Below are 26,054 nucleotides of genomic sequence, written 5' to 3' on the forward strand. Positions count from 1 at the left end.
GATTCATCAAGAACAAGAGGGAGAGGACTCAAATCAATAAAATTAGAAATGAAAAAGGAGAAGTTACAATAGACACCACAGAAATACAAAGCATCCTAAGAGACTACTACAAGCAACTCTATGCCAATAAAATGGACAACCTGGAAGAAATGGACAAACTCTTAGAAAGGTATAACCTTCCAAGACTGAACCAGGAAGAAACACAGAATATGAACAGATGAATCACAAGTAATGAAATTGAAACTGTGATTAAAAATCTTCCGCCAAACAAAAGTCCAGGACCAGATGGCTTCACAGGTGAATTCTATCAAACATTTAGAGAAGAGCTAACACCCATCCTTCTCAAACTCTTCCAAAAAATTGCAGAGGAAGGAAAACTCCCAAACTCATCCTATGAGGCCAATGTCACCCTGATACCAAAATGAGACAAAGATACTACAGAAAAAGAAAAATACAGACCAATATCATTGATGAAGATAGATGCAAAAATCCTCAACAAAATACTAGCAAACAGAACCCAACAACACATTAAAAGGATCATACACCATGATCAAGTGGGATTTATCCCAGGGATGCAAGGATTATTCAATATATGCAAGTCCATCCATGTAACACACCATGTTAACAAACTGAAGAATAAAAACCATATGATTGTCTCAATAGATGCAGAAAAAGCTTGACAAAATTCAACACCCATTTATGATAAAAACTCTCCAGAAAGTGGGCATAGAGGGAAAATACCTGAACATGATAAAGGCCATATATGACACACCCACAGCAAACATCATTCTCATTCTCAATGGTGAAAAACTGAAAGCATTTCTTCTAAGATCAAGAACAAGACAAGGATGTCCACTCTCACAACTATTATTCAACATAGTTTTGGAAGTCCTAGCAACGGCTATCAGAGAAGAAAAAGAAATACAAATTGGAAAAGAAGAAGTAAAACTGTCATTGTTTGCAGATGACATGATACTATACATAGAGAATCCTAAATATGCCACCAGAAAACTACTAGAGCTAATCAATGAATTTGGTAAAGTTGCAGGATACAAAATTAATGCACAGTAATCTCTTGCATTCCTATACACTAATGATGAAAAATCTGAAAGAGAAATTAAGGAAACATTCCCATTTACCACTGCAACAAAAAGAATAAAATACCTAGGAATAAACCTACCTAGGGAGACAAAAGACCTGTATGCAGAAAACTCTAAGACACTGATGAAAGAAATTAAAGATGATACCAACAGATGAAGAGATATACCATGTTCTTGGATTGGAAGAATCAATACTGTGAAAATGACTATACTACCCAAAGCAATCTACAGATTCAATGCAACCCTTATCAACTTACCAATGGCATTTTTTACAGAACTAGAATAAAAAACCTTAAAATTTGTATGGAGACACAAAAGACCTCCAATAGCCAAAGCAGTCTCGTGGGAAAAAAACAGAGCTAGAGGAATCAGACTCCCTGACTTCAGACTATACTACAAAGCTATGGTAATCAAGACAATATGGTACTGGCACAAAAACAGAAACAGAGATCAATGGAACAAGATAGAAAGCCCAGAGATAAACCCATGCACCTATGGTCAACTAATCTATGACAAAGCAGAGACGGATATACAATGGATAAAAGACAGTCTCTTCAATAAGTGGTGCTGGGAAAACTGGACAGCTACATGTAAAAGAATGAAATTCGAACACTCGCTAACACCATACACAAAAATAAACCCAAAATGGATTAGAGACCTAAATGTAAGACTTGACAGTATGAAACTCCTAGAGGAAAACAGAGGAAGAACACTCTTTGACAGAAATCAGAGCAAGATCATTTTTAATCCACCTCCTAGAGTAATGGAAATAAAAACAAAATTAAACAAATTGGACCTAAGGAGACTTGAAAGCTTTTGCACAGCAAAGGAAACCATAAACAAGACGATAAGACAACCCTCAGTATGGGAGAAAATATTTGCAAATGAATCAATGGACAAAAGATTAATCTCCAAAATATATAAACAGCTCATGCAGCTCAATATTAAAGAAACAAACAACCCAATCCAAAAATGGGCAGAAGACCTAAATAGACATTTCACCAAAGAAGACATACAGATGGCCAAGAAGCACATGAAAAGCTGCTCAACATCACTAATTATTAGAGAAATGCAAATCAAAACTACAATGAGGTATCACCTCACAACAGTTAGAATGGGCAACATCAGAAAATCTACAAACAAAAAATGCTAGAGAGTGTGTGGAGAAAAGGGAACCCTCTTGCACTGTTGGTGGTAATGTAAATTGATACAGTCACTATGGAGAACAGTATGGACGTTCCTTAAAAAACTAGAAATAGAATTACCGTATGATCCAGCAATCCCACTACTGGGCTTGTACCCAGAGAAAACTGTAATTCAACAAGACACATGCAGCCCAATGTTCATGGCAGCACTATTTCCAATAGCCAGGTCACAGAAACAACCTAAACGCCCATCAACAGACGAATGGATAAAGACAATGTGGTATATATACAGTGGAATATTACTCAGCCATAAAAAGGAACGAAATTGGGTCATTTGTTGAGACGTGGATAGATCTGGAGACTGTCATACAGAGTGAAGTAAGTCAGAAAGAGAAAAACAAATATCGCATATTAACACATATGTGGAACCTAGAAAAATGGTACAGATGGACTGGTATGCAGGGCAGAAATTGAGACACAGATGTAGAGAACAAACGTATGGACACCACAGGGGGAAAGCGGCAGGGTGGTGGTGGTGTGATGAAATGGGCGATTGGGATTGACATGTATACATGGATGTGTATAAAATTGATGACTAATAAGAACTTGCTGCATAAAAAAAATAAAATAAAATTTAAAAATTTTTTTAAAAAAAGGTGAAATATATTCTTGTCTATCATCAGGTGACAAGCACTCAGATATATAATACATTGATATCTGCATTTCCTTTTGTGCTTTACGGTCACACTCTGCCATCTGTTCCATTATATTTAATGGCAAATTCCAAGGAAACCCAAGCTGTCCAGTCTCCTTTTATTCATTCTCACATTTCATATTAATAGACATCTCTGTCTATCACTGAAACAAACCAACCCCCTTTTCTACCCAGCTTTTTGGTCCTCAGAGTCTACTACTTTCTCATAAACAACTCTCTCAAAAAAAAAAAAATTTAGTGGAGAACTGAATGAAGAGAAGATGGGAAGTAAGAAGAGCAGAAAGGAGGCTAGCAGTCCAGGTGAGGAAAAAAAAATTTAGTGGAGAACTGAATGAAGAGAAGCATGGGAAGTAAGGAGAGCAGAAAGGAGCCTAGCAGTCCAGGTGAGGAAAAAAGTGGCACATGTAGACTGCAATCTGTTTTATAAACAGTGGCCAGATCTGACATGTGTTTTAGAAGTGCAGTGGCTAGGACTTTATGTTAATTTGAATGAAGGCATGAAGGAGAGGGAGAAGTAGTAAGTATTGATTTCCAGCTTTGTGGCTTAAGGAGAAAAACTGATTGGAGGGTGATACTAATTTCCAATGTGGGAAAGATAGAAAGAGGAAAATTATGTTAAGAAAAAAACTACAAATCAAGTCCTTTATTTTAGTTATGCTAACCTTCACATTCAAATGAGGATGCTGAGCAGGAAGTTGGATTTGAGCCTGGGGTTTGGGCAGAGGCTAACTTGGCAGGTTGTCAGTACATACATTTAAGTATGAATTCTCTGATCTCAGTGAGAGTGAAGAAGTATGCAACTACCTTCCAAAATTAGTATTATTGCCAGTGTCCTACGGGTGGCAGGATTATGATCAGATTTATTTCCTTCCTTGTAACCTTAAATATTTATTGAACATTTACACAAATATAATGGTTTAAAGGAAGCTTATTAAAAATATTCAGAAAGACAATATAATCTCTAAGACTCTAGGGATAGCTGTTGTCCCTCTTTTCTCATGGTTTCCTTGACCCCCCCCCCACACCCCCCTGCATATCTTCTTCTCTCACTCCACGCATTATGTTTTAATTAGAAAAAAATGCCATTTTAAATACTGTAATTATCTGTTTTCTATTGGTGTTTAGTGTTGAAGAGAATTCTGAAGCTTTTGTACTTTCTTTTTTTATTTTTCTTTTTTTTGGGGGGGCACTTTACACATTTATTTGTTTCCTGAAATAAGTATGTATATAGCTTTTCTTTTTTTTTTAACATCTTTATTGGAGTATAATTGCTTTTCAATGGTGTGTTAGTTTCTGCTGTATCACAAAGTGAATCAGCTATACATATACATATATCCCCATATCCCCTCCCTCTTGTATCTCCCTCCCATCCTCCCTATCCCCACCCGTCTATGGAAACACAAAAGACCCCGAATAGCCAAAGCAATCTTGAGAAAGAAAAATGGCGCTGGAGGAATAAGCCTCCCTGACTTCAGACTACAATACAAAGCTACAGTAATCAAGACAGTATGGTACTGGTACAAAAACAGAAATATAGATCAATGGAACAGGATAGAAAGCCCAGAGATATGGGCTTTGGTTACCCACGCACATATGGTTACCTTATCTTTGATAAAGGAGGCAAGAATATACAATGGGGAAAAGACAGCCTCTTCAATATTGGTGCTGGGAAAACTGGACAGCTACATGTAAAAGAATGAAATTCGAACACTTCCTAACACCATACACAAAAATAAACTCAAAATGTACTTTCATTTGGATATAATTTCCCCTTCTCAGATGTTCAGAGAATTATTTTTAATCTACAATCATATGTGTAATATTTCTTGGCACTTGTTCATTAGTTTTTCTAGTTATTATTGAACCCATGTAAAATGGTGTGACAGCACCATGTCCCAGAGTCTGGGAAAACAATGGGAACTTGTAGGCGAACCCTGACCAGATCCTTTTCACATGATCAGCCTAATGATGGGATTACTGTTTTAGCTTTTGTCTGTGATCACCTTATATTGTGACACCATGTGGAAAAACTTTAGGTTGAAACTGACAAACATCAAGGAAGAATTACAAAGCCAGAGCTGGGTAGGGCTTTGGTCTCACATCTAGCCTCGCCTATTCTATAGCTGGGAAAACTGGAGAGAATTGCCCCTGTGTCCCACCATGACCAGTCCAGGGCAGCTGAATGCAGGCTCTGCTCCATTTTTTTGTTCATATTTTTCATGATTTTCTAGATAGAGAATTGGATTTCTGAAAATACTTAAGACTGTGCTCTGAATGCTTCATTTTAAAATTAAATGCATTCAGGACTTCCCTGGTGGTGCAGGGGTTAAGAATCTGCCTGCCAATGCAGGGGACATGGGTTTGATCCCTGGTCCAGGAAGATCCCACATGCCATGGAGCAACTAAGCCCATGCGCCACCACTACTGAGCCAGTGCTCTAGAGCCTGAGAGCCACAACTGCTGAGCCCACATTCCACAACTATTGAAGCCTGTGAGCCTAGAGCTCATGCTCCACAACAAGAGAAGCCAGCACAATGAGAAGCCCGTGCACCACAACGAAGAGTAGCTTCTGCTCACCGCAGCTAGAGAAAGCCCGCACGCAGCAACAAACACCCAATGCAGCCAAAAAAAAAAAGAATTAAATGCATTCAATTCTTGATCTTCAAGGCAGGTTTGCATTAGAGATCACTTCCAATACCAAGAAAAATTAGGAAGTTATGAAAAAAGTTGTTTTCTCGTCTACTCTTTATTTAGTACTTCATGCTATTATATACCCATATATCTCTATACACCTATATCTATACACACACACACACATACACAAACACACACAAGGCAAAGACACACCACATGCCCACACACCTTCTTGATCTTTCTTTGATGTCTTTCATCTTTTCTTTTATTGCCTTTTCTTCTCAGTCTTCTAGAACAGGTTTGCCTTTTCACTGCATGAATTAATGTATTTTCCTTCTCTCCTGCAAGCTAGTCACTCTAACACTTCTTAACATTTGCAATCAAATTTTTATGCCTATGGAATCTTTTCTAATCACAGGTGATTTCTTCCTTATAACTTATTCTTCTAAATATGTGTGCCATTTTCTTGACTCTTTTAAAAAATGAATCAAGTTAAAAGGAGATTTTTAAAAAATATATCTGAATCTATATACTTTTAAAGGTCAAGAATTTGTTTCCTGTGCTTACCTATTTTGGAGGAAGTCCCTCCTCACCAGCTCTCTGACTGCTGTGCGCACTTGCTCCTTACCTTTCCACTCTGAGAGGAATCCCCACTAGTCCAACTTTCTATAGCTTATGTTACCTTGCCCTCAAAGCAAAGTCTGCTTTCAGTTTCCTCAGTTTGCCTAACTTACAGCCTCAAACCCACAGAGGTCACTCACACTAACTCAGGAGGCATGCCACACTCTGAGAGGCGCTCTTACTGGCGTCAGTTCTCTAGGCCACATCCAATACCATTCTGTCTCTCCTCTAGCATATGGATGGCACCTGTATTAATTTTCTATTGATGTTGTGACAGATTACAGAAAACTTATTAGCTTACTACACCCATTTATCTTCATCTCCTCCACTAAATTTACTTTCCCATAGCTCCTCTAGGTCAAAAATTTGGGTAGGATCAGCTGGATCCTCTGCTCTGGGTCTCACAAGATCAAATTTAAAGCTTTGGCTGCATTACGCTCTTTTCTGGAGGACTTGTAGGAATGAGGTCTCCATCTCCTCGCCGGCTGTAAGCCAGGGTCTGCTATCTGCTCTTAGATATATCTGCTCTTAGATACTAACTGCATTCCTTCGCATCTGGTTCCCTCTATCATCAAAGTCCCTAGGATACACTGAGTCCTCCTCATACCTTGAATTGCTCTGCTTTTTATTCTTAGTTCCTTATTCTACTTTTAAGGACTCATGTGATTAGACTGGGTCCATAGATAATCCAGCACAATCTGCATATCTTCAAATCAACTGATTGATAACATTAACTGCATCTGCAAAGTCCCTGGTTTTTGTCTAACATAACATAACCAACAAGAGGTAGAGCTCATATAGGCAAAATTTTGCCTGTCACCACACCCTTCCCAGAATACATGCAGGTAATAAGAGAAGAGAACAGTAAGAGAGAAAGATACATGTTTTAGAGGACTGAGTCATTCATTCTTCAACAGAAAGCAGGCATAAATTGCCTGCTGTTATTTTAATTAAACTCACTATTAATAATAAAGCAACTAAGATAGTTCAGGATTATGCATATACACATGCCCTAAAAGATGAAATGTTATACAAAGGAACAGTAGTCGTAAAATCCCAACAATTTCATATGGTAACCATTTCCTGTGGCTTTCAATCAAAAACAAGGGTGAATAAATTATTTGGGAGAAGTGATATTCTGGATTGTCTATTAAAAATTAGAGAAGGAAGGGGAAGGTATTTGTTTAATTTTACTGAATAGTCATTAAATGAAGTGTTTAAGTAAATTAGATTTTGGGAAAGAAAGAGAAAAGAAAAAAGAATTTACTAGGTAAGTACATTTCCGTGGTGCAAAGAAGCAAGTTAATTAAAACACATGCATTGTGAAGGTTCAATGTACTGGGTGTCAACGTGTACGTCTGAATTCACCTTGTTTATATAATACTGGGGTAGACAGTAAATAAGTACAGACTCTAGAGTGCATCTTCCTAAACTGTAGTTATATATACTAACAGTGTCTGTATTCTATCGTAGTCATCAAAAGAGGACAAAAAGCACCCCCCTGCAAGGACTGTGCATACAGCATCACTTAGAAGCTACTCATTTTTAGATTTTTCCAATTAATCTTCATTCTAATGCTCTTTTACATTTCATCTAGCTTCCATTTTTCAGTGTGATAAAAATGAAATGCTGCCAATGAAAATGGGCTAAGGTTTTCACTGCAACTTTTTTTAATAGAATAAATTGATAACTTCTGGAAAAGCTGGCAATGTAAAAATTTGTTTATAGACTCTATTTCCACTGAAGTTGAACAAAATTACGAACAAAAAGTGAATTTTTAAAGAGGCAGAGGAAAAAAACCACATGATTACTCTTGAAACTAAGGAACAACCAAAAGTATAAGGAATTTTAGTCACATAGAAAACAAATTAGATAAAATGAAATGGACACACTAAAAGCCAATACTCAACTCATTTCAAGGAAGAGATTCAGTGTTGTTGCTGAGACTACTCCTTGGCTTTTCTGATCCTGCTGCATGAAAGTTGTTATCAATAAATGAAGAACAAGATGACAAGACACTATGGAAAACAGCATGGAGTCTCCTCAAAAAGTTAAAAATGTAACTACCATATGATCCAGCAGTTCCACTTTTGAGTATTTATCCCAAGAATATGAAAACACTAACTCAAAAAGATATGCACCCCCATGTTCATTGCAGCACTAATTACAATAGCAAAGACATAAAAGAAACTTAAGTGTCCACAGATGAATGAATGGATAAGGAAATTGTGGTATACACATACAATGGAATATTTTTCAGATTAAAAAAGAATGGAATCTTGCCATTTGCAACAACATGGATGGACCCCAAGAGCATTATGCTAAGTGAAATAAGTCAGACAGAGAAACACAAATACTGTATGACCTCTCATATCTGGAATCTAAAAAACAAACACCAAATTCACAGAAAAAGAGATCTGGCAGGTGGTTGCCAGAGCTGGGGATGGGGTGGTGGGAGAAATCAGATAAAAAGGTAAAAAAAGGCAAATACTGTAAATATTTGTTAAATGTTAGTTTAGCTGAAGTAAGTCTGTATATGTTTTATATAAGTGCTAAAAAGGAAAGATGATCTCATCTACTATGTAATACATTGAGCAAAGTATATACAGGTAATTTATAAACTTCTGATTGTGATGATGCCTTGAGAAAGGGAAAAAATTAAAATATCTTTAGCTATGACATGAATCATATATATCCATCTTTGATTACTAAATTATAACATACATCTTTAAATACTTTATAAGAAAAAAAGGTGGCTGTTTTACATTGAAGTCTTTATATGATAGCTGATGTCATCTGTTATCTAAAGTACTTAATTTAAAAAAGGATTTTTAATACCTTAATGAATAATTTCAGCTTAAATAAAAGATGAGACAACAAAAACAAAGTGAACTGTAAAAAAATTTCACAGGGCTAAAGAAAACATGGCCGGCCCTCTATATCCACAGATGTGGAACCCACAGATACAGAGGGTTGACTGTAAGGGACTTCAGCATCTGTGGATTTTAGTATCTGCAGAGGATCATGGAACCACTGTCTGGTATGGCAGGTATGTTAGAATTATTAGACAAATAATTTAAAAAAAAACTATGATGAATATCTTAAGGCTTTGATGGAAGAAGCAGATAAAAATTCAAGAACAGATGGATAATGTAAGCAGAGAAATGTAGACTATAAGAGTAAGAAAATGTTAGCAATAAAAAATACTAAAACAGAAGAATGCTTCTTCTGGGCCCAATAGTACAATGGACACAGCTGAGTAAAGAGTCTCTGAGCTTGAGGATATGATAATAAACTTCCAAAACTGAAAAGACAAGAGAAAAAAGGTTGGAAAAAACAAAGAACAGAATATCCAAATGTCCAAGAACTGTGAGAATACTTGTAGAAGAAAGAAAAATGAAGAGAAAAAATATTTGAGGCCATAATAACTAAAAATTTTCTCCATTTTAATATCAGACACCAAACCACAGACCCAATAAGCTTGGAGAACAACAAGCAAGATAAATGCCCTCCCAAACTACACCTAGGCATGCTGTATTCAAACTTCAGAAAATCAAACGTAAAGAAAAAAAATCTTGAAAGAAGCTAGAAGTGAAAAAAATCCACCTTACCTATAGAGGAAAAAGATAAAAATTACATGAAACTTCTCCTCAGATACCATGCAAACTACAAGCCAGTGAATTATGAAGGTGAAAACACATTACATTTACTTTTACTTTAGCACTCCACAAAATGAAATACTTAGGCATAAATCTAACAAAATTCATATAAGACATATGAGAAAAACTACCGTCTGATGAAAGATACCAAAGAAGAGCTAAATAAGTGCAGAGATATTCCATGTTCATGTATAGGAAGACTCGATATTATCAAGATAGCAGTTCTTCCCAACTTGACCTATAGATTCACTCAATCTCAATCAAAATACCAGCAAGTTGTGGATATTGACAAAATGACTCTAAAGTTTATATGGAGAGGCAAAAGACCCAGAAGAGCCCACACAATATTGAAGGAGAAGAATAAAATTGAAAGACTGACACTATCCAAATTCAAGACTTACTATAAAGGTATAAAGGTACAACAATCAAGACAGTGTGGTGCTGGTGGAAGAGTTAGATAAACAGATCAATGGAACAGAAATAGAAAGCCTGGAAACAGGTGTGATGAATTGGGCGACTGGGATTGACATGTATACACTGCTGTGTATAAAACTGATGACTAATAAGAACCTGCTGTATAAAAAAAAATAAAATTAAATTTAAAAATAAAAAAAAGGAAAGCCTGGAAACAGACCCACATAAATACAGTCAACTGATACTTAACAAAGGAGCAAAGGCAATACAGTGGAGAAAAGACAGTCTTTTCAACAAGTGATACTTGGATAACTGGACATCTACATAAAAGAAAACTAAACTAGTCACAGAACTCACAACCTAAACAAAAAGTTACTCAAAATGGATCAGAGACCTAAATGTAAAACACAAAAATATAAAACATATATATAGGTATATAAAAATATGTATTAAAAATATATAATATAGAACACTACTATATATAGTATAGGAGAAATATATATTATAGTATATATATATATAGTATAGGAGAAACCTCAGTGACCTTGGGTAGAGCAATGACTTTTTAGGTAAAACACCAAAGGCACAATTCCTGAAAGAAGGAATTGATAACTTAAATTTGATTAAAATTGCAAACTCCTCCTCTGAGAAAGACAATCACAAGAGAATGAGAAGCCAAGCCACTGTTTATGAGAAAATATTATAAAAGGCCTATCTAATAAAGGATTGTTATCCAAACTATACAAAGAGTTCTTGAAGCTCAACAGTAATGAACAACCCAATTAAAAGCGTAGGCAAAAGACCTAATATTTCACCAAAGAAGATCTACAGGTGAAAAGATGTTCATCATCATATGGCATTGGGAAGTGCTAATTAAAACAACAATGAGATATCACTATATAGCTGTTAGAAAGGCCAAAATCCAAAACAATAACAATGCTCAATACTAGCAAGGATATGGAGCAACAGGAACTCTCATTTAAAAAGGTGGGGATACAAAATGGTACAACCCCTTTGGAAGACAGTTTGACAGTTTCTTACAAAATTAAGCATGCTTTTTCCATATGATCCACCAATTGTTTTCATTTGAATTTACCTAAATGAACTGAAATCTCATGTCCACACAAAAACCTGCACACAGGTGTTTATAAAAGTAGTACTCATAACTGCAAAAACTTAGAAGCAACTAGGATGTCCTTCAGTAGGTGAACAGATAGAGAAACTGAATCATTCAGACAATTGTATATTATTTAGTGTTACAAGAAATGAGCTACCAAGCTATGAAATGACATGGAACAATCTTAAATGCATATTACTAAGTGAGAGAAGCCAAGCTGAAAAGGCTTTAAGCTATGTGATTACAACTACATGACACTCTGGAAAACACAGAACCAAGGAGACAGTAAGAAGTTCAGTGGTTACCAGGAGTCAGGGTGGAGGGAGAGGTGAACAGGCAGAACACAGACGATCAGTAGACAGAACACATAGGAAGAGTACAACTATCCTATATGATACTACAATGGTTGATATATTTGTGAAAGCCCATACAGTGTACAACACCAAGAATGAAGTCCTATATAAACTATGACTTTGGGTGATTATGATGATGAAATAAAATTTATACTTTAAGGCAGAACAAGAAAAATTAAACATAAAATTATCTGTGTTTGAGACTTCTCCCTCCCTAATGTGCAGTGCGGGTCTGCATTACACATTAATCAGAGCTCCTCAAAGAGGGGAGTGCAGGCTCAACTGTAAAGATCAATTTTTTTTCTTTCTTCTGACACTAGCAACGTTACTTCTTAAAAGAATAGCATTCCTTCCCAGCTCTGTAGGGGGTCATCGTGACTTGCTATTGGCTTTGAATGTGTTTACCTGGACTATGTATCCTTGGTGAACTTTATGTAAAATATCAGTGTCTCATTTTGATGTATGATCCTTTGTCTCAAAAATGTATATGACTATGCATTCGACTTCTAACAGGCGGAACAGTTCTCAGAACTTTCTGAGAATCAGCTTCCCGGGTTATAATCCTCAGTTTGGCTCCAATAAAATTCCCTTTTTTTCTTCTTAATAGTTAATTGAATTTTCGTCCACAGTGTGTCAATGTAGGTTCATCAGTTTTAACAAATGTACCACTCTGTTGGGGGATGTGATAATCAGGAAGGTTGTGTGAATGGGGGTGGGGGTGCAGGGATTATATAGGAACTGTGAATCTAATACTGCTCTAAAAATAGTTTTCTAATTAAAAAAATAAGAGTCAATTGCCATTATTTCACTGCTGAGAGTGTTAGTTGTAGAAGAATTGTTTAAGCTTTATGAAGACATATAAATAACCAGTAATAGAATTAAGGGAGGAGAGCATGGGGGGTGGAGGATAAAAATATAAAAAAAAAATCAAAAATATCACAGAAAAATTAAGAGAGAAAAGAAATTGTAATAGGGAACAGCAAATCTGACCCCATGTTGGATCTGTTTCTTCTACTCTAACCTTTAGGCTCTGTTGCCTGTGCTTAGTCATGCTGGCTCTGCACCTTCGTAAAAGAATGTCACCTATAGTGTGAAATACACACGATACTCTATCCTCAGGGCTCTGACCTTCAAGAGTCCCATTCATAGAGATAAAAAGTTGCAGAACAGCGAATAACATTTGTCTTGTTGGAGGTTTATAGGAACATCTGACCTGACATACGTGGACAGCTGTAAGAACAAAGGATTCCTGCACCAGGAAGTCCGTAATAACCAATCACCCTCCTCCCCTTTTTAGTATAAAAGAAGCCTCAACTCTGACTAGGGTAGGATGGTTCTTTGGGACACTAGTCTGACATCTTCTCAGTCTGCTGGCTTTCCAAATAAAGTTGTTATTCCTTGCCTCAACACTCATTTCCTGATTTACTGGCCTGTTGTGCAGTGAGCAGAACAAGTTTGGACTCGGCAACAAAAGGAGTAAAAAGTATTCCAAAAAAAGAAAATAAATTAAGAATTTAAAAGACCTAACATAACATACTGTATGGTATAGTAAATATGTATGAATTAATGGTCACCTAATCTATGACAAAGGAGGCAAGAATATACAATGGAGAAAAGACAGTCTCTTCAATAAGTGGTGCTGGGAAAACTGGACAGCTACATGTAAAAGAATGAAATTCGAATACTCCCTAACACCATACACAAAAATAAACTCAAAAAGCATTAAAGACCTAACTGTAAGGCCAGACATTATAAAACCCTTAGAGGAAAACAGGTGGAACACTCTTTGACATAAATCACAGCAGGATCTTTTTTGACCCATCTCCTAGAGTAATGCAAATGAAAACAAATATCAATAAATGGGGCCTAATCAAACTTAAAAGCTTTTGCACAGAAAAGGAAACCATAAACAAGACAAAAAGACAAGCCTCAGAATGGGAGAAAATATCTGCAAACGAAGCAACTGACAAAGGATTAATCTCCAAGATATACAAACAGCTCATGCAGCTCAATATCAAAAAAACAAACAACCCGATCAAAAAATGGGCAGAAGACCTAACTAGACATTTCTCCAAAGAAGACATACAGATGGCCAATAAACACATAACAAGATGCTCAACATCACTAATTATTAGAGAAATGCAAGTCAAAGCTACAATTACCTTACACCCGTCAGAATGGCCATCATTAAAATATCTACAAACAGGGCTTCCCTGGTGGCGCAGTGGTTGAGAGTCCGCCTGCTGATGCAGGAGACACCGGTTCATGCCCTGGTCTGGGAAGATCCCACATGCCACAGAGCGGCTGGGCCCGTGAGCCATGGCTGATGAGCCTGTGCGTCTGGAGCCTGTGCTCTGCAACGGGAGACGCCACAACAGTGAGAGGCCCACGTACCGCAAAAAAAAAAAAAAAAAAAAAAAATCTACAAACAATAAATGCTGGAGAGGGTGTGGAGAAAAGGAAACCCTCTTGCACTGTTGGATGTAAACTGATATAGCCACTATGGAGAACAGTATGGAGGTTCCTTAAAAACCTAAAAACAGAACTATCATATGACCCAGCAATCCCACTACTGGGCATATACCCAGAGAAAACCATAATTCAAAAACAGACATGCACCCCAATGTTCACTGCAGCACTATTTGCAATAACCAGGACATGGAAGCAACCTAAATGTCCATCAACAGAGGAATGGATAAAGAAGATGTGGTACATATATACAATGGAATATTACTCAGCCATAAAAAGGAATGAAATTGGATCATTTGTAGAGATATGGATGGGCCTAGAGACTGTCATACAGAATGAAGTAAGTCAGAAAGAGAAAAACAAATATCGTATATTAATGCATATATGTGGAGCTAGAAAAATGGTATAGATAATCTTATTTGCAAAACTGAAACAGAGACACAGACATAGAGAACAAAGGTATGGATACCAACGGGGGAAAACAGGGGTGGGATGAATTGGAAGATTGGGATTGACGTATATACACTATTGCTACTATGTTTAAAATAGATAACTAATGAGAACCTACTGTATATCTCAGGGCTCTGTGGTGACCTAAATGGAAAGGAAATCCAAAAAAGAGGGGATATATGCATACGTATAGCTGATTCACTTTGCTGTACAGTAGAAACTAACACAACATTGGAAGCAACTATACTCCAATAAAAATTAATTATAAAAAATAAAATAAAACACAGCAAAAACAAAATACCGTATCTATTTGAAAGAGAAACATAAGAAACGACTCTTAGTTTGAGTCAAAAAAATCCAACCACTGCCAAGGCCATTGGCTATAGACACGTAAAAGAAAGTGACTCAGAAGATGGGTAAAATGCACCAGGAAAATGCAAAGAAATAAAGAGCTAAAGTCACAATATTAAAAACAGATCTTGTGGAATTCAAAGTAAAAAGTCTTAAAGAGGATAACTTTTTGATGAAGGATATTGTCTAAAAATAAGGCATATCAAAACTTAATGCACAAAATTGAATATAGTTAAAATCTAAAGAGGAAAAAAGTTGAAACCTAAGAAAAGCTTACAAAAAATAGAAGTTCAGTCTCTGAATATATAGAACAAGTAAGGTCATTTTACTTATTGTTACGTATTGAGGTCTACTCTCTGGAAACAGAATTCATCTTATTTTCAAGCAGCACCCATGGAATATTTACTAGAATTAAGCATATATTAGGAAGTGGTAACAATCAGTTTTCACAGTACATATAATATGTTGCATTTCTGTGAGTAAGTTAAAATATTATCTATCTAAAAAAGTATAGAGAGCAAAATATTAACATTTATATTTGTATCTTGGGATTATGACTTATTTTTCTTCTTTACTTCTTTCAGCAAAATTTAAATGTTTTACAATGAACTTGCATGAAATTTTTAACTTAAATGGTCAATGTTACTATAAAAAATAAACTTAGTTATTAAATAAAGTGACCCAAATAGTTTTTAAAATAAAAGTTTTCTTAAAACAAGAGTGGAAGCACACTTTTCCTAGGAAAGTTTATGAAATGTAAGGAACAGAATCTCAAAGCTTTGCTATTTTGTCAAGTCAAGAGTGCCTTTAGATGTTATCATTCTGGAGTGTATATTTCCTGTCTCTTTCTTTTCACACTTAGGCATATTGCAAACTCACACATGCTACTCAATCCTTTGAAGCAATGTTGATTACTGGTCCCAAGTGACTTCAGCTTTGGCTACAAACTGACTTTGTAAATATGCTTCCCAGATATGCCTAGTAAAAGAAAAATGTCAACATTCAAGTAAGATCACTTTCCTACTAATTCGTAAGCAATGACCCTAACCAAATGCTGAAATACAAGATTCTGAGAACAGCTCATTGGTTTTTAAAGAATAAGTATTAAAGAAAGAGAAGGTAAAAAGTAAATATTTGTTTTAAAAATATGTTTTAAAAGTTTTTACAGTTTTAAAAGTCGAACAATAATACTGTACCCTAAATACATAATCCATTTGGTTCTTGGCTTAAAAGTCACAAAAAGATTTATCTCCAAACAAAATGTACTTGTTCAGTTTTTCTTTTAGGAGGCTCCAAAGGAGTCCTAATACCTAGACCATTCTTTTCCACCCAATCCTGAACAGTTTTAGAAAAAGGACAAAAGTGGCACTTGAGATCAGACTCAAAGACATGGCTTCATCCAAGTATATCAGCCTAGCAGTATCGTGAATAGCACACACCAGAATTAGGCAGAATTATCCACACAGATCCAGGCAAGTATGGATCCATAAGGTATCCCTCAGAGGATGAGCAATGGAACCTGTGCTCAAATATCTTTTACCACACTCAGCTCGTTTCCTCTCACCTCTCTTAGCTGCCTTTGCTGTACCTTCCTCTTGCTTACAATTCTAAATGTCGCCGTGCCGAGCTGTTAGTCCTTGGGCCACATCTATTTTTCTGACTACACTCACTCTCTAGAGTCTAGATGATCTCATCCTGTCCCATGATTTCAACTCTGATCTCTGAGCTGATGCCAAGCTTGGGCTTTTCCTGGTGAACTCCAGGGTTATGTATCCACTCTCGTGTTCAATATCTCCACTTAGAAGTCTAACTGGCATCTTAAACTCAATGTGTCTAAAACTGAAGTCTTGATCTTTACCTTCCAACTGCACCAAAAACAGCTCCTTTCCCAGTCTTGCCCACCTCAATTAACTGCAAATTCATTCTTCAGTTACTCAGATCAATATCTTTGATGTTTATCTTTGTCCTTGATGCATACCATTTTTCATACTGTATCTCATTTATCAGCAAATTTTGTCACCTAGACTCCAACTTTTTTTTTTTTTTTTTTTGGCTGTGTTGGGTCTCCATTGCTGAGCACAGGCTTTCTCTAGTTTCAGCGAGCGGGGGCTACTCTTCACTGTGGTGGGCAGGCTTCTCATTGCGGTGGCTTATCTTGTTGTGGAGCACGGGCTCTAAGCACGCGGGCTTCAGTAGTTGCAGAACGTGGGGTCAGTAGTTGTGGTTTGTGGGCCCTAAAGTGCGCAGCCTCAGTAGTTGTGGTGCATGGGCTTAGTTGCTCCGTGGCATGTGGGATCTTCCCAGACCAGGTATTGAACCCGTGTCTCCTGCATTGGCAGGTGGATTCTTAACCACTGCGCCACCAGGGAAGTCCCCAGAATCCAACTCTTTCTAGCCATCTTCACTGTTAGCACCATCATCTCGGTTCTGGATTATATCAATAACCTCTTAACTCTACTTTTGTTTCAATCTTCCCCATCCCCAAAAGGAGCCTTATCACAGGAGTCAAGTGATTTTGTTAAAACACAAGTCATATTAGGTTATTTCCCACCTACTTCCCAGCTACTCTGTTCCCTTGCTCTTCCTCAAATTCTGGAGGCGATCTCTGCTTCAGGCCCTTTGCATGATTGCAGGAGGTTCTGCTTGGAATGCTCTAATTCCAGACATCTACATGCTTCTCTCCCGCACTTCCTTCTGGTGTTAGTTACAATCACCTTCTCAGTAAGGCCTTCCCTGTACTCCCTATCTAAAATTTCAGCTCCCTCCCATCTAGATATTTCTTCTCTGCTTTTTTAACACTTGTCACTTTAAAAACACTTATTATGTTTATTTTCTTTGTCTCTTATCAGAATGTAAGGGATTTTTGTCTGTTTTCTTCACAGCTGCAACTCCAGTGCCCAGAACAATGTCTGATATACATAAGCACTGAATACTATTTATTAAATGAATGAATGGGTTAGCTCACATCTACGAGGAAGAAGGGCTGAACTGAGCCAAGCAAGCCTAGTTTTTTTCCCCCAAAATTTACCATCTTATCAGAACTGTCCTTCCCTAAAGCACAGTGAGTGAAGGAGCAAAAGGGAGGCCATGGGTGCTATCGTGCAAGGAGCTCCAAGAACAAAGAAGGAACACAAGGAGTGAGGAACAAGGTGCTCTGTAACACTTTCTTTGTTTCCATATTCTGAATTAAAAACTAAAGTAATGTTGCAGTTATAATCCCAGAAACTCTAAAACAGGTCTTCTTACTACAGTCTGAGTGCCAAATCTGGCCTGCAACCTGTTTTCTGTATGGTTCTTGACTTAAGAATTTGTTTTTCACATTTTGAAAGGATCAGAAATATAAGGAAAAGAAGGAGCGCATCCTCCTACTCAAATCTCAAAACTTCTCCAAGCAAGAGAGCTTAACGTTTGAGTTTTTGTTTCATTTCTTATATAAGAGATGTCATTTGTGCAATCAGTGCCATGCCAAGAAACAAACAATACACACACACAAACTATCGTCTTCAGGAAGCATTGAAGGATTCTGAAATGGAGAGGCATTCTGCATTTATCCCCAGTCTCATTGAGAAAAACAGGGCCTCCTCCTGACATATTCCCAGGCCCTGAGTGCACAGCAGCAGGGTCGAATCTGTTCTCTGCATTTTCTTCCAGCTGGATATATCAGGTGCTCTCTGCAAGGGCACTCTGAAGAATAGGCTACCACTGCAGTGCATTTGGGAAATGGTGTTCGAGAAACAATAAAAGGGGCCCTGGCTTAAAGTATATTAAGGGATCACAGGACTACACCTTGACTGCACTTTCAGATCTTTTGATTCAAAGACACACTTCTCATCTCCCAAGGGGTGAGGCCAACCTACCAGAGAATACAGACAGTGCCTCACAAATAAGGTTGCCAACTGCACATCAGGCATGATGAGTAAGAACACAGTGAGGGGCTCCTTCACTGCCTGCAATGCAGAGTCAAATGGGTCAAGGAGGAAACTCAGGGCGTCTGTGCTGAGCCACAGCCTAAATGTCAAGGCAAACCTGCATCACGGTGGCACTGAAGTAGTTCATTGTCCACCTGGGGCTACACTGGGAACAGGACATACATTATGCCCACTCTGCCTGGCAGCTTTGCTTGTCTACTCCCTTTGGATATTTCATTTACATCCTTTTCCATAGAGTAATAGGAGGCTGGAAGGTGTGAGCAGGTGTGAGCAAAGGGAATACCAAGCTGATATACATAAATACATCACTGAAAACAACAGGTTTTACCTACATGTATAGTGAAGACTCACAGCAACCTCGTCGCATTTTATACCCATTATGTTTGTACGTGTCACTTTCCTAATAGGATTTGAGATGATTAAAGGGCAGGCATACCATACAAATTACAATAAATTCTCAAAATTGTGAAAAGGACAAGAAAGCAAATATGGCAAATCTGAAGCCTATAAACAGCTGTTGTGATCAACTTTCCAATTTCCTTCAGTTTGCTGTTAGCCAACTCACCTTTCCTGGTAAAGCCACGTGGGCCTAGCATGTAGTCAGCTGCCAATAAGCCATGAATGAATTGCCATACAACAGTCTTCTCTTTCTTTTCTGTACCCAATTGCCCAGGAAACTCATGGAACAGATTCCCTCCAGAAATGTCGTGGCTTTCTAATTAAATGCTTCTCTAAATTTAATCAATGTTTATTTTGCCGGTGAAAATTTTACTAGGAAGTGATGTAAATGGAAGCACATTTTTATCACAGATTGCCAACTAATAAAGAGACCAATGGTCAGAGAGGAAAATTCTAAATATCTGTGGGCTGCCTTTTTTCTTATTGTATTTTTCCAATTCCTTTTTAAACTTACTTGGTAACCAAAGATCCTTTGAGTTGTGTGTGTATGTGATTCACTTCTATTAGCCCCTTGTGGTTTAACTGGACTGCTTTCTCACCTTACATATCCTATTCACTCACTCCCCATGCTCTTGCCTTCTCTCCTGCAGAAACAAAGGAAGATGGGTGAAGGTTTCTTTGAAGTCGTTTCAGCTCCCATCAGAGTGTATATGCTATCTCGTTATCAAAAACAAACAAACAAAATCACTGTAGTCCAACTGCAGACATAGCCAAGCAAGTGAACCACAACTCCAAGGGCTTTGGGCCTTATCTCTGTTCTTTAAAATCATGTTTGATTTAATCAACAGATGACACCAGCAGGGTAGATGTCAATAATCCTGATATTTAACATTACCCACACCCAAATTGTGAGAGCTGTTACCTATGAATTATTTCTATGGGTCTTTTTTCTTTACAGGACACTTTGCGATGGTACGGAACCATGCTGTCTTGCCTGCTTTCAGACCTCCAGACTCACATATACCACAGCTTATTCAACAAGTCCATTCTGGTATCTAAAATGCACCTCATATCTCAACATATTCCAGAATGAATCGTCACGTCCTCACCACATTTTGTCCTCGTTCAGTGGTCCTACGCCAATGAATCACACTTCCCTCCATTCAGCTGCACAAGCCCCACACCCAGGAATTGTTTGAGAACACCTTAACCCTCGTGCCAAGTCAAATCCATCACAATATCCTGTTTAACCTCCTAAATATCCCCCAAATATACTGTTTTCCCCTTAATTCCACATCATCCTTGTCTTTGATACCACAGTTTCTAATATTTGTTCTGTTACACTGCCGATCTGTTTTTGACAAAGTAGCTGGGATTATCATTTAAAAATGCAACTCTGATCAGGGCACTTAACAGCTACATTCCACTCAAAATGCTAAAAATCCAGCAGTGGTTTTCTCCATTGCTCTTAGGATCAAGACCAACATCCTTAACACATTATTCATGGCTCCTACATGGGTCAGCCCTGCCTACATCTCAAGTTTCACCCCACTTCCCACTCTCTCTCATGATCCAGCCATACTTCCCTTTTCTCTTCCTTTAGTCCTTCCAACTCCCTATTCTCATTTTTGCCACAGGACCTTTATACATGGCTGTAGTTCTACCTGGAAAGCCCTCTCTCCACCCTAAGGCTTTCTGAATAACTAAGTCTCACCATTCAAGTCTTAGCCAAGTGTCCCTTCCTCAATGAAGCCTTCTCTAAGTCCTCCGGCTAAGACACATTCCTTTCTTATACTCTCCTCTATTCTTCCCTTTAGATCACTTATCTGAGCTTGTCATGATATTCTTCATATCAAGGGTATGATTTCTAAATTAATATTTGCCTCTCCCATAAGACTAAACTCCATAAGACAAGGAGTTGTGATGTTTAAAAGTTACCTCTCTATGCCAGTATCCAACAGTGTATCTACCAGTGTATCTTTTAGGCATCAATTGGCTGACTGAACAAGTAACAATTTTAAGACAAATTTGTGAACTCTGCCTATATTTACAGAAGTAGAGTCTACGGATTACGTTTTCAGACTCTATATATTTAAGAAGTATCTCGATGTAATTTTGATCTAGCCATGCTTGGAAACCACTGTTAAAGGAAAACTATTTCTTTACTTACAACACTTGATACCAGATGTGCAGTATTTTTTTCTCCCCACGCCAACTAATTTTCCAACTCCTCCAACACCAACTGGGTGTCCTATAATTTATTCAATTCTGCCACTAATTACCTGGAGTTAGTGCCAGTCTCTACAGCTTTAAAGGCTCAGTCCCAAAAGACAGCCCTCACTTCCGACGCCAGTCGCAAGTAATGGGTCCCAGGGGACCCACATTTCTGTCTAACGTGGCTACGAAGTCAGAAGTTCCCACAATCACCCCCACTCAGCTTTCATAATTTGCTGGAATGGCTCACAAAACTCAGGGAAACATTTATTTACTATTATTTATTATAAAGGAAAAAGATGAACACGCAGATGAAGGAATACATAGTGCAAGGTCTAGCAGGGTTCCAATCACAGAAGCTGCTGTCCCTACAGGGACAGAGTATACAACCTTCCTGGCATATGGATATGTTCACCAACTCAGAAGTTTTCCAAACCCCATAGTTGAGGGATTTTTATAGAGATGTCATCACATAGGCATGATCAATTATTAACTCAATCTCCAGCCCCTCTCCCCTCTCTGGGGACTAGGCTGTGGGGCTGAAAGTTCCAAGCTTCTAAGCATGGCCTGGTCTTTCTGGTGAGCAGCCCCCATCCTAAAGTTATCCAGGAGCTCACCAAGAGTCACCTCATTAAAACAAAAGATTCTCCTAACACCCAAGAAATTCCAAGGGATTTAGGAGCTCTTTATAAAACGCTATCAAACCCATCACTCAAGAAATTACAAGGGTTTTAGGAACTCTGTGTCAGGAACTGGGGTCAAAGACTAAATATTAGAACATATGATGCCCCTAGCCTTCCTATCATTCAGGAAATTACAAGAGTGTTTGAAGCTCTGTGTCAGCAACTGAATTCAGAGACCACATACGTACTTCTTATGTTACAACTGTCTTAGAAAATGTCTAGCTCACATAATGCGAGAAGGTTTCAAATAACTTCCCAGGAGGTAATTATCTGAACTTTGCCAGGCATTTTAAGGTTGAGGCAGGGAAATGGTACCATAGGGGAGTCACTACTTAAAAAGCTGTATATTTCATTTGGGAAGCGCTCATTGTTAGAAAACTTCATTAAATGGTGCCAGCACCATATATCTCATTTTGCTGATCCCAGATTTTCTAGGGAGTTTCACAGAAGAGGTCTAATCTGCCTTCTAGAGGTCAGTCCATCAAATATTGGAAGCGTTTGTACTATACTACAAATATTTTTTGACTACACCAAACAATAAGCAGGTCCTTTAATAGTTCCTTAAATGACATGGTTTCCAGGTGCTAACCCTTTCCAGATGCACTCCAGTTTTCCACTGTCTCTCCTAAAATCATCACTCAGAACAGATCGTACTTCAGAATGTTCTGATCAATGCAGACTTCAGCAAACCTACTCTCTTCATAGTTCCAAACTATGAAGCCATCTTGTACCTGTGGGGTACAAGGAAATCAAGTTATTTACTCAAATGAATGTAGTTAGTAATAGGGATGGGAATAGGACTTAATTAGCCTAATTCCATATTTTTTTCAATTTTTTGTCTTCCTCCTAACAGTATGAACATTTAGCATCAAATATATCTGGTAAATGTCAACACAATTTCCTTCATTAAACACAAAATTCAGGGGTCAAGTATCTTTCAACTTTCTTCTCTTTGCCATATTCTGTGATTGCTTCTGCACATCACTCATCAGTGATTCTTGATGATAAGCTATGGTGTTTATCATCATCTCTACAACTACTCACTGTAATGTCATGAGTTTAAGTGGGATTGAAACTGATCACTGAGGTGAGATTACACTGACCTCTTAATACTGTCTTTCACAGTTTAACCCTCATTGCATTGTTCAATCTCACTGAATTGTAGCTATAGTTCTTAGATATGGCAATATCCACACCATTTGCGTTAGGAAAAGAGTTTTAATATTTTACTGTTTCCAGTACTTTCCTTGGAGTCATTACTTTATTTTGAAGGATACTTGGAGGGTGTTTTAGAAAGTATTTCTTTTACTTCTTTCCAGGAAGAACTTCAGTAAATTTTTACACTATTAAAATGGCAGATTGGTGACATGAAAAGAAAACTGAATTTGAATTTAAGAAACCCCAATTTCAATTTGAATTCTTCTACTATGTGTAGTTGTATGACATTGAAGAATTCACTTAACCTTTCTGAGCCTCAGTTTTCATTAAACAAATAAAGGATTTTATGTCAAAATACTATGAGAAAAATATACGATATGAATTTAAGACATTAATACTATTAAGAAAAACATGTTAACATGTTAGGGACATGTAAGAAACTTCTGAGTTCCCAGAGGAAATAGTTGCTTACGTACTCTTATCTCTCCACTTCCTCCGTAAAACAAACATTCAGACCGACAAGTATGGCAAACAAAGCTGTTCAGAATCCACACTTAGAGCCTGAATTGGGATCAGAAATTACAACAGACTTTCACATGTGTAAGTAGGGAAATCAATACCTGCACACAGCAGAGCAAGCTCTAGAGCTCACCCCAGAGACAACAGGTGGCAACACGGGGGTTCTGTGCGGAAGAGGAGAAGCATCAGACACCTTGTATGACAGACAACATATCAAAATTATCTCCCAGGAAGAGAGATTCACACCCTAAATGCCATCTTAGAACATTGAGAACATGAGACATGGTGGATTGGGACACTGGCCGCTGAAGAATCCATAGGCAAAGACTTAAGAATGTGCCAGAGCAGAGATGGAAACCTTGCAAGGGCCCCACTGCAGGGAATGGCAGATGACTAAGAAGGGGAAGAGCACCATTGGAGGATTGGGAGTGAAAGGAAAGAAGGAAACAAGCCCTGAAAATTAGGAGATCTATAGAAATTAAAAAAAAAAACAACACAAAATCAGAAGACATAAAATATCCCTCACCCACCCAAACCAAGCACTACTAATTTTAAAACGACAACACAGTATACAAAGAGAAGGGTATCCACACAGTAACAGACGTTGTGGGCCAAACATACTGCTCAGCCCTGCCTACATACCCCATTATTGTTGATACAGAAGAAGACATTTCAAAATTAGCATAAATTGGCAGACGGCATCCATACAAAGGTATTGTAAATAGAAAAGTTTTTACCTGTTAGCAGGTAAAAACTACAACATAACAGCACAACCTGACTAAATATTCATTTTTTTAAAGATTTTTTTTGATGTGGACCATTTTTAAAGTCTTTACTGAATTTGTTACAATATTGCTTCTGTTTTATGTTTTTTGGTTTTTTGGCCACGAGGCATGTGGGATCTTAGCTCCCCAACCAGGGATCGAACCCGCACCACCTGCATTGGAAGGCAAAGTCTTAACCACTGGACCACCAGGGAAGTACCCTGACTAAATATTCTTAAGCAAATATTTGTACGTGTAAATAAAATATGTCAAATCAGAAACTCAAAAATGAAGAACCAAAATGGGCATACACACACATATACTACACACACAGAAGATACGAGTGACTAAACTCAGAAAAGAAAACTATAAAATCAAACTGAAAATAAAGACTCAGTTATAAGATGTCCAAGGGAGACTAGATTCAGCTGAAAATTTAACATTGGATGTTGAAAAAAAGATAATATAGCAAAAAGATAGAAAATTTAAAAATGAAGAAGAATCAAAGACAGTGAAAGATATAAGATAGATGATCCAACATATATATATATATATATATATATATATATAACTACAATTTAAGAAGAAAAGCAAAAAAAATTAAGCTAGTCAGTTTTAAGATATATCCTAGTAAAACTATGAAACATTAAAAATAAAGAAAAAATCTTCTGCCTTTCCAGGTAAAAAGACAAATTTACTTAAAATAAATCAGGTTGGCATCACACTTTTTAACAGTAACATATAAAAGCAACACACTGGGAGAGCAATAGCTTAAAGGAACTCAAAAGAGAAAGTATGAGCCAAAAATTTTATATCCAGCCAAGCTCTTCTTCAAGTAACAAGGCTACAGACAATGTAGCCTGCAAACACCAGAGGAATTCTGTCCTCATGAACAATTCCTGAGACCCTATGAGAGGACAAGCTCTATCTGACCAAAACACACAGGGGGAACATCAGCCATAGGACTAATAGTGAGCATTGAATATGCTTAATTATAGATCCAAGGTTCAAGCAAATGTGGGGGGCGAAGGTAGAAGATAGTGTGTAAAAGTTATGAATTCTGACCTAGTAGGAATAATTCAACAAAAAATCAGAGGAGAAAGAGACAGAAAAAGAAATTAGATAAGCTCATTGACTGTCACGTAATAAGTAGGAGTTGAAGATATCACTTAAAGTTGTCAAAACAGAGAGAAAGTATCTAAATAAGGGAAAAGAGGACAAAGAATATCATATAAATTATGAACATAAAAGTAACCAGTAGCACAAAAATACAGACCTTCCTAATGAAGAGAGCACTGTAGAAAAAGGGGCAAAGAAAACAGAGCATAGAGAGAAAGAAAAACAGTAAATATAGCCTATA

The 26,054-nt window shown here is 37.4% G+C and overlaps 1 protein-coding gene across 9 annotated transcripts in view; it reads right to left on the minus strand.

Moving 5' to 3' along the window:
* LOC149749632 (uncharacterized) overlaps nucleotides 1–26,054 on the minus strand; it is a 352,954-nt gene that overhangs the window by 98,707 nt on the left and 228,193 nt on the right. The window lies entirely within an intron of this gene.

This window comes from Delphinapterus leucas, chromosome 3 (genome assembly GCF_059928025.1).
Source record: "Delphinapterus leucas isolate spDelLeu-1000000601 "Yukka" chromosome 3, BTC_Dleu_Yukka2, whole genome shotgun sequence".
NCBI lineage: Eukaryota > Metazoa > Chordata > Mammalia > Artiodactyla > Monodontidae > Delphinapterus > Delphinapterus leucas.